Source organism: Apis mellifera, linkage group LG6 (genome assembly GCF_003254395.2).
Source record: "Apis mellifera strain DH4 linkage group LG6, Amel_HAv3.1, whole genome shotgun sequence".
NCBI lineage: Eukaryota > Metazoa > Arthropoda > Insecta > Hymenoptera > Apidae > Apis > Apis mellifera.
Window position 1 is genome coordinate 3,025,723 of NC_037643.1, and position 11,239 is coordinate 3,036,961.

Here is an 11,239-nt window from a genome sequence, read left to right on the forward strand (position 1 = left end):
TTCCAACATTGAAGATTGTGACAAGATTATGGAGAACGTCTCTCTCGTTGTATTCATGGGACAATGGAGGAGGAAAAAAAAAGAAAGAAAGAAATGGAATTGGCTTGTGTCGAGTGCAATTAAGTCGGTGAATCGACGAGAATCGATATTTTGTATTGTTGGATTCTTAGAACGTATCCAGTGACGTGCAAAGTTTAGAGCGTCTGATAGAATCGATAAGATGGATCGATTGAAAAGTACTTGCATGCTTTTTATATTACTTCGACTTTTCTTTTTTTTTTTATGTCAATTTTATCAGATTTCGAGGTTTAATTTATTTATTCATTTTTTTTTGGAATATTTTTATTTATTTGAGGGAAATTGTGTTTCGTACAAATATTTGAATCGACGATGATTCGTAGCTTTTACATATTTCGATCACACGATATTGAATATAAATTTTACGTTGATCGATTTAAAAAAACAAAAAAATCTTTCGATAAAAATTCCGATACGTTCTTTTCGTTATTTTCGTGAAATCCTTTGTGTTTTTATTATTTCATTGGTAAAAAGTGATTTATTTATATTGTATTTTCATTTCACCTGCGTGTCGATACGTAATTACTCGTTTTTCTATCATTGATCCTTGTCTTTAAACGATTAAAAATTAAATCCGCTCTCTAATAAGCAATGAGTGACGTTAATGGAAGTCACAGGCATCGATCTCGTTCTTTAATTATTTGAACAGGTTGTTACGGTTCGAGGTATCGATCACATCAAAATTTAAACTGAAATTGACGAACAGGTTCTCAGGTTCGATAACACGATGAACGAGAAAACACGATGAAAAATCTTTTTTTATCCGTTTTCAACGACACTGCCATTATTTATCACTCTCATCATTGATTTATTACTATCATTTATTCGAAGAAGCCAGAAGAAGAGAAGCATCTCTACACAAGTTTTCGATATCTTCTCCACTCTAGTTATAATCCCATAATAACGAATTGCTCAACTATTTCGTCACTGGTAATCGTTCTATACAATCTATGAAACATTTTATGGCACAGAGTTAAGGTTATCGTCCATTTGACACCACCTGATCGACAATTAAATCGGTATATTCGTATCTATTGCTCATTTATTAATCGAAAAATAAAATGATTAAACATTCGTGATCATAATTGATTCAGATCTATTGAAATAACTCGTGATTAATACGAGTATACTAGATGACGATTAATTGTCGATTGCAGCGCTGTCAAAAGGCGGCGATCTTTATCGTAGATTATAATATTTTTACGAATATCGTGTAAATCGCCAAAGAGATTGTAACACGAGAAGATTACTGTTAAACGGTGAGATACACAATAAATCAGTACCAAGTACGAACGAAATATTTTTTTCTCGATCCATTGTTTGAACAAAAACAGATTCAAGTAATTTATAAATATCATAATCGTACAAACTTTGAAAGAAATTTTTAAATAACATCCACGATATTAAAATCATATAATTTCTTTCTTTTTTTTTCGTCTACTCGTAGTGAATCTACATTTTTTCAGGTCGCTCGTGTAAACAGGGCATATGAAAATACAATAAAATTGCGGAACCAAGAAACGAGCCATTAATAATCATAACCTCCCCTTTTATGCATTTTAGTAAGTCAAGGATATGAATTATATATTCGCGTTTATCACAATTTCAAAGTACAAGTGAGAGTATTGTCCGAATGTTCAACAAATTTACAACCATCGAGAGAAATAAAAAGCATTCTCTCGTGAAAATTTTCTTCTCTATTCACAATTCGTAAGAATCTTTTCTTTTTTTTTTTTTTACTAATCCCAAACGAACGAAAATTGAAACCAGAGAAAGAGAGAAGAAACAGGTTAATTTCATCGGTGATACTCGTGAAATTTAATTCGAGTTCACCAATCCGTGAATAATTTTTTCGTCCCCCCGTCGAGAAATTAGAACGGCCGAGAAAGAACAAGCAATTAAATACACGACGTCGAGCTCATGGTACGCGGATTATTTCCCGATGGTAACTAGCGAACTTTAATGGCGATGCGACGTAACTTCGAGGCTGAAACTTTGTAATCCCTCGGTATATTGGTTTCTAAGAGCAAGTGTTTTCAGTCAAAGCGGTATGTAAACTTTCCAAAGAATCCGCTTTATTACATTTTTTTCCTCCCCCCTCGCTTCTTTTCTTTTCTTGGATAGATCGAATAAGATACGTTTTATCAGAAAAATCGGGAATATCGATACGATATCGCGATCCTTTGTGTGCATCGATGATGACGAGAAACCTTCGCTTCGTTGCTTCTTCTTTTAAAGAAAACAAAGTCTTGCGATAATTTCAATAACTAATTAATCAATCCTTTTTTCCTTTGTACGATAATCTTTTATTTAACGACGAGATATTTTTATCGAATCTGTCTCCACTTTTTATTTCCACTTCTGTTAAAAACAATTGCTCCTCCTCTTTTTTTTTATTTTATTCCTCCTCCCCTTTAATAAATTTCTCGTTCGAAAATATCGAATTAATCGCATAATCGTATATAAATGTGTCGGAGGGACACAGACATTTCGATTTCAATTCTTGCTGCGAGACAAATAGGGAACACGTTGCGATATCAGACTATTCTCGAGGAAATTGTCATAATGCTGGATAATCCGATTTTGTTCCACACCAATATTGGAACGACACGAACGTGGGATGACAGTAGTTTGCTGTAACTAAACTCCGCATTAAACGTATCTCGCAGAGGTAGCGCGGCCGGACTGATATAATCGATTCCGTTGCGATTATTAAGCACTATTACGTGCGTTTCAAATATAAGCAGAATAACACGTGAGCATTTTAATTTCAATCCTTCCTTCTATTCATATATTCACACACACGAAGAATTTAAAAACAATCGAGATTTAAAATTAATAACAAAAACCTTCCTGTTTACAAAAGAATGTTTCTTATCAAATCCTATCATCCTGCCGTTACTTTTCACAATTCTCTTCGAACTTAATTTTTACACTTTTTTCCAGGATCATCCTGCAAATCGATCGAGAGTCGGCCGCTACGAGGAAACAATCCAATCCGCAACATTCATTGAATCGACAAGCTTCGATAACGCTTCAAAATCGACTGGAACGAAACCGCCACGTTCCTTCCCACGGTTTTCACTTGCTTTGTGCTTCCTGTTCCAGAGACTCGACGCGCCCCTATATTTCCGACTGGTGGAGACGAGTGGAGTGCGTCGTCATCCCCCCCTCGGTATCAGGACTAATTCTTGGGTCTAATCTTGAATAATCTTCGCTAATCTCGTGCCATCTAACGACAGCTTCCCAGGACCGTGTAACCGGAATAGGTTCGTTTTCAATTAGAGGAGAACATTTCGCTGATGGCGTCTACGATCTCGCTCGAAACTCGAGAAGAGGAAGAAGCAAGGAGGGAGGGAGGGAGGGAGTTGAAACTTGGCGAATTCGCGGCGAATCTGCCGACAGAACAAATTGCACGGATAATCATCCGCCTCCCTGCCGCGATAAATCGCGCTCCATTAGAACTTAAACCATAGGAGACGTGTCCATACATGAAGGGGAGAGAGAGGGTTGTACGGTGTATAACGATAATGTAATGTGGGACGATTATTAGGAATCGTGGATAATTTTAGAGAGGCTAATGTTCGATTTGTTTGCATAAATTTTCTGTTCTCGAATTTTCCTTCATATGGACAATTTGCAACGCTGTTTCGTGATCCATTTATTTGGGTATCTCTTGGAAAACTTTTGAAGTATGTACGTGCGGATGATTTTCTAGATTGTGTTGTATCTTCGATGTTGCAATTCGTTATATAACGATAGTGGATAATTAATAGTTGACACGAATTGTGAACTTTCTAAAAATATCAATATAAGATATATCTCGTTCAAATCGATCCATTTCCAGGAAAGCGTCGATTTCGAATAAAGTTTGATTGCGCCACTTGTTGTAGATAGACTCTTTCAGAAAATAATAATAATAATAATGATTTAATCAATTTCATTACACTTTTCAACACTTTCTTATAATATAAAATTAACCGACACAATTTCCAAATACGACGAAATGTACAACTGCCACGGTATATACGAGCATTCAACAAGTACGACAATCACACCAGACCCGGTGCATACACGATGCATAATCTTAAGGTATGCAAGCAAGCACACCGAGGAGAGTTCAAATCACAGGAAACTCCCCCCTCCCTCTCCTATTCTCGGCACAATGGAGCCGAAACAGGTTCCTTGGAATGGCAGAATTTCATAGGTACGGAGACGAGCGTTGCCAAGGGTGCAACAATTGACCGTCATAATCATAGCTTTCTATTTTATCGCAATACATCTTTTTACACATCAATCTGGAAAGTGCTCTTTTGAACCGTATAATAATAGGCTTTGTTCGTAAAAAGGACGGCATTCATTCCGATTCTCGAGAAATACCCTTGTATTCTCGATTTCCACAATCTTTTCCCTCCCCTCAAAGGGGATGCCGCTCGTACGAATCGTTTTGGCCGATCGATTCGTCGCCAGCTTTCAAACACACGGGACACGGTCGATCTTCCGTACCCGACGAAAATTGCACGAGATGCTTCCCCACCCCTCTCTCTCTCTCTTTTCCCTTCCTCTGTGACGGTATTTCTCGCTGACAAATGGAACTGATCTATTTAATCGTCGTTAAACGCCGTGTCTTTGAGCGTGGCGGCGAATCCAATGTCGTCGAGCGAACGAAATTTTCGTTCGAGCGCGTGGAATTTTACAAAAGGTGCAATTCGGAACGGTAACCAGGCAAGGTGGTAAAAGGAAAATAGGAGAAATTAGAATGGGTATTGAAAAATAAATATATCAGTATTATAATTGATCGTCGAAAGATTATTACACAGTACAAAAAAGAAATTTCAAGATATTAATAGTTTTGGAATTTTAAATATACAACTTGATATTATTTATATTTGCATTATTAATTTTAATTTTATGCTTAATACGTATAATGTCAATTGACTGGATAATTCATAGTATCTATTCTCTATATTTGGTGTATACTAAAATAAATAAGAAATTTAGAATCCATATATATATACGTTCATTGTCGAAAAAGGTTCCTCGCGCGACAAGAATGGATAAAGCTTAAAACGAGCGCAACCTACGAAACAAAAGCGATCGATTTTCTATGACAAGCGTCCGTTTCAATCTATTTGGGTCGGTATTTCCGTGAGACTTGGCGGAATTCGTTATTTCATTCGGGGGGAGGCACGCGAAATTCGTCGAAAAGTTGCCACGATGGAAGAAAAACATGATCTGCGTGCACAAACAATTCTGTCAACGAATTTAATTTCACCGCGATGTAAATTTGTATCCGTTCGGTTCCGAGCGAAGAGAAAAGGATCCAATTAAAACGGAATACTGCTGCCAGCGACGCGTGGAATGTTTTTTCGAAAGGGCTGAAAAATACGAACTTGATGACTATTCGCTTCGAGGTCTTCGTGATGGGGGGGAGGATTTTTTTTTTTAAAAAAAAGAAAAAAAAAACTTTCGATTTTTACTCTCTTTTATTACCGCAAAAGTAATAGACGTACTAGCGAAATATTTTCAAATTCGATGAAACAATATTTCGACACTTAAGCAAACGTTTGTACGATCGAAATAAATAAACGAGCAGCGCAAGTATGTCGATTCGTTTTCGGTGATTTAATTTGCATCGATTGTTTCAATGCGATATATTTTATAAAAAAAATTATATATAGAAAATTGCACGATAAAAATATGTTAAATGAGAATGAAATATAATCATGATTGGGAATAATGTTGTTACAAAATTATAATGATTTTGGAAAAACGATATTATTTTATACGATAAATTATGCAACATTTAAATTAAAATAAAATAATGATTTTTTGTGAAGAATAATAATCCGTATTGATGAATTTATTAAAAAATAAATGATTCCATTTAAAAAAAAAATAAATTTGCGAAAAAATTAATAATACCATCTCTTCCCTTCCAATCTTCTTCTACGAAACATTTATTTGTAATAATAATTTACGAGTTATTTAAACTCGCCTTGTATAAGAAATTAAAAATTCACGACTTGGAAGCTCACTTGCAGGATTCTACCAATAAAAAGTACAATAATTTTCATATTAATAATCCTACAAAGAATTTCAATCCTTCAAATCAATCAAAACCAATCGAGTTTTCAGAATTATGGAAAATATTAGGAGAAAAAATTTCACCAAATTTTCTATCGTGAAACAATATGGCCGACATTTACTGAAATTTCAAGATTTCCTTTCAAAATACGAATCAAAGTCCCGGCACGACAGTAACGAACGACAGTAACTCAGCCACCGTCTTATCCCCCTGTTCCGGAATCTGAATTTGACGAGCCCAATGCCGGCCTGTTCAGGAATGAAGATAAAATAGCAAAGAGACCAAGTTGCGGGGAGACAATACAACGTACAATATTCTTGTACTCCGTTTCGAACGCCATTCCCGAGGAATCTCGGCAACTATCCCGACGTCAGCTTGACGAACGTCTTTCGGGAAATTGGCAAGACGAATCCCGCCGACGCGGAACTTCCCACTTTACCACGACCTCCAACTTTGAATTAAGGTTCTAATCCGAGTTTCACGAACCGCCGCGAGACTATCAGTCGCGTGATCGGGATAACACTACTCCCCTCGCTCCTTGTTTGATGCAAGAGGTCCATTAACCGTGAACTTTGCTGGGGAGGAGGCGAGAGAGGCGTCAAAAGCGGTGTTTAATGATCCACGGAAGAACGGGTGTCGTTGGTTTTATGGAACGAAGAAAAAATTGGCGAGGAGGATGTTAAGGGGAGGGAGGGGCGACTTGTTGCCCGCATAATGGAATTTCTTTCATCCTGTGCACTCCAGATTTGACGATAACAGTTGAGCGATGAAAATGTATTCTTTGAACTGGTATTTTTATGATCGTCTCGTCGGTGATTATGCATCACTTTTGTAGGATTGGTTCCTTCGATCCTTTCACGTGACTAGATGTATTTAAACACAAACATTTCAATGGAAGTAATGGAAGAAGCATTTCATATTCTTGAAGATTATTATCAAGTTTTTATCACAGATTTCAAATGATACTGTCTTCGAATTAATACCGTATCGTGATAAACTGTGCTTATACGTTGCTTTGTGTAAGACACTTGTAAATGAAACTATGTATTTTCCGAATTGATTCATTTCGATATAATTGTATTTTTTTCTTTCTTGTTCAAATATAGCTGAAATAAAAAATGACTGTAAAACGTTATTTATATACGTGATAAAAAAAGAAAAAATATTTACATTTTTTAATTCCACTTTATCATCATAATAATCGTCAAAAAGTAAAAATCGTGCAAGGAATATAATATGAAACAAAATATATATATATATAAAAAATACAATGCCGTGTCGAAAGGATTTAATTTCACGAATAAAACACAGTAAATATCTTCCCTTTCAAATTTTAAATTAAAATTGCACGAGCATTCGTTTTTTTTTTTCTACCTCCGAATATCAATCGATCGATTTTTGTATCGCTATCGTATTTACAAATAACGCCGCTACTTTCGTTATTTTTTCAACATTAAACTCTGCCACCACAATAAAATATTTCACGGGAAAAAATACGATCCTCGGGCTTGGAGGCTGGTTATGGAGGTTCATCGTCAAGCGTCGAGTAAATAATCTCCCCAGAACTCTCTCCCCTCCCCTTCCTATAACTTTGAAATAAATCTCTTATCCTACTTTCTTGCTCGCATTAAAATTTCACCAAAGAGCTTCGAACCCGTACATACAACCCTCCCCTGAACCGCTCGTACCTCGAAACCACGATCGGTCGATCGCCGATGGATGCGGTTTAAAGCTCGATTCAAGCCTTCCGGTGGTCTCCCCCTTGCCTAATAATTTAAGGGATCATCGCTCCTTAACCGGCTACGTTTCGCTCCGGTATTTGTCTTTCAGTCGATTTCGGAGAAATTAGTCTCCAACGAGGAGGAGGCAGAACCTCCAACCAACCCTCTGTCTTGCCTCCCTCTCCCTCCTCCACCGATTCACGACCGTATTCATCTTCGTCTTTTTGTTCCCCCGATTTCCGTTTCCATCCACGGCTCGGTCTGATTCGAAAGACCGCGTCCTTTTCTTTCCTTCCCAGCCTTCGAGTGTCAAATATTTGCGAAGCCCGGGGCTCGGCACGATCGTTCTCGAGATTACACGGGGAATGCGGGTGATCAAAAGTTCGTCGTCGACGTGTAGAAAGAGGGGGGGGAGAGGCTGGTTGCGCGATAGATTGGCGGGATGGGGGAAGAAGAGGATAAGGGTAGGGAAGAGCGCGTGGGATCGGCATTGGTAGATAGAGAGACAGCCTGGAGAATCGTTTTGTAATTGATAGAAGTGTTTGTTCGCGTTTGTAAATACCATTCCATTAGTGATGCCGCGAGCATGAACTACACGAACTTCTGGGGGCCAAGTTTCCTTCTCTTCATCCTCCTCCTCCATTTTTCAATCTCCTATTCGTTTCCTTCTTTGTTTCGAATTTTTAACTCCTAACTCGGTTAATTTTGCATCGTCTCGTAGTGTACATATTTCTCCATCGTATTTTCTTTTCACACCTTCCTCCCCTTCTTCTACTCATTGAATAATTTCGCTACTAAGATCTCCAGCTCCTATTTTTAATTCATTCCTCAACGACCAGTTCACACCTCCTCTTTCGTACCTCGTTAATTTTTCCATTCTTATCCCCACATTTCTCTCGATTTTATTTCCTCCCTCTAACCCTATCTATCCTTTAATTCGCATTTCAGCTCCCTCCCATTGTCCCATTTCTCTCCCCAAACCTCTTATCCAATTTTATTTATTCCTTTTATTCTCTCGTCCGAATGTTCTTCTTCCTCTTATCTTGCTCGTGCTCCACCACCACACTGCTCGCTCGTTGCATTGCCTTCAGCAAACACGATTGCAGGTCGGTGTGCAGCACCACGTGCAATTCCACGTGCCGTGATCTCCTTTTTGGGACGCGCCCACACACGCGCGCGCCTATAAATTGTACACGGTCGAGGTAACACACACACATAAGGCTCGACGGTAAGGTCGACTGTAGGTAACTCGATGGATTATGCGGCTAATTTCTAAAGTGGTCCGCAACCTCGTCCTGAACTATGCGCCGCTGGCCTTAGCGGGCGGCCGATCGATTAATATCGGCCGTAAGGTTACTCTGTCCTCTGACGCGGCCACCCGTGCACCGACCTTATCATCCATGTCCTACGATTTGTCACAATGACGCATACGTTTGCGCATTATACCGGAAATTCTCGAGGAACGAGCCTCCCTTCTGGTTAATTCCGGTTTAAGGAGGCCGCCCCCGGATTCCCGATTTGCATAATGGCGCCGATTTGACGAGGAGAGCACGAACGTGATTTGTGGAATCGAAAGATCCCTCTTCCGATCGAGCGTCTCTGTTTAATTTATTATCTTTTTCGAGTTTAGAACTTTTTGTTATTACTTATTTGTTTTATGAAACTTCGATGATATTATATATAAATGTACTTTATGAATCACGTTTATATAAGTAATTGATAAGAGGTGCATGATAACGCACAAGTTGTCACTATGTATAAATAATAGTAGCAACTATTTATATAGATATAAAATATATCTAAAATAGTTATGTTAATAATAATTTTTTTACAAGATTATTGAATTTACAAAAAATTTTACTTAAAGATATTTCAAACGTTTCGATTTCATTCTATGAATTGATATTCGTTTCAGTTCTTATTTTCTATCGTTCAGGAATAATGAGACGATCAAAGGGAGGAAGAATAGTCGACAAATGGTTGAATGGGACCGAGACAGTTTTATTCTGGCGAGGGGTTTCGCACTCCGGAAACGAAAGTGCGATTTTATTTGCGCAATTTCGGGCCAGCTGAAGCGGAAACGTCATCTTGTCTCGAATTTTACGGCTGATCACTCGGCGAGATTCTTCTGTCGTCGTCTTGGTCGCATTCCATCGTGGCCCCTCGCAAAAAAGAGAAGCGGAATTCCTCTTTCGAGGGCGTGTTCCTTTCTTCCACGATCGAAAGATAGGGGGACGGGATTTTTATTATATGGCGCCACCCACGATCTCGCTGTAAAAATCCATGTTTCGTATGAAGCTGTGCAGCATGCAAAAAAGCATGGCTTGACGGATAATCGAGTCAGCGAAAATCGTAGCGGAACGAACGACCTGCTTTCAACTCGTGCGACGAAATTCTCGAAATGATATCGATTCGCTTTTCAAAAATTTCCCTTATGATTTTCTCCTCCTATGATAATAGGAGTTTGTTAATTGAAACTTTTGGATTTTTGGTCTCATCGATATCGAAGTCATCAGAATCGTTTTTTGATTTATTTTAAATTTAAGTAATGATATATATAACTCTTTGAAAATAATGTAAGTAAGATATGCAAATATATTGATATCATTAAAGATTGTCTCTAGTGTTTTTGAATAAAGAAATAAATTAGGAATAAACTTGATGAATTTTTAGAGGAAATTTCTGAGATACCAGTAATTGTTTATGTAATAAAAATGGAATGATGCTGGAGACTATGAGATAATAAATAATATTATAAATATATGTATAAAAATAATAATAATAAATATAACTGAACATTTTTAATGCTGCAAATTTTATAAAGCTATTTCAAGTGATTTTGTATGAAAAAGTTATAAATTTATTGTTCTTTGGAAATATTTAATTCTTTTTTAAATTATTATTATATAAAAATTAATTTAATCAATGATTCTGATAAGATTGATATTTCAATTTTAGAGGAGATTATTGATTATTCGTCAATTTAACCAGAATTATCAAAATTATTATACATCAATTATTAATTAACAGTTTCTGTTAACTGGATTATTTTTTAACTAGAATTATCAATAATCCTAGAGATATTAATTTAAACAGATCAGATTAATTTCGATTAGATATTATATAAAGAAATAAAAAATTCACAAGTAAATTATTAATTGCAACATCTCTTATTAAAACATAATTGATATTACCACATTATCTTGTTTCTTTATGTTGTTTTCCTTTCAAAATAATTAAACTAAACATAAAAATAAGCAATAATGAAAAAGGAAATAAAATGTTGCCCGAAAATCATTTCAATCGATCCACTTTAACACGTTCAATAAGTGCGCAAAAAGTGGATTTTCCA

General features: G+C 36.9%; 1 long non-coding RNA gene across 1 annotated transcript; it reads left to right on the top strand.

Annotated features, from left to right (window-relative positions):
• The first annotated feature begins 494 nt into the window (after positions 1–494).
• Positions 495–5,533, top strand: LOC107964569. The gene is made up of 2 exons (XR_001703293.2): positions 495–2,833; positions 3,025–5,533. It is a non-coding gene; the product is annotated as an uncharacterized LOC107964569 (long non-coding RNA).
• The last annotated feature ends 5,706 nt before the right edge of the window (positions 5,534–11,239 follow it).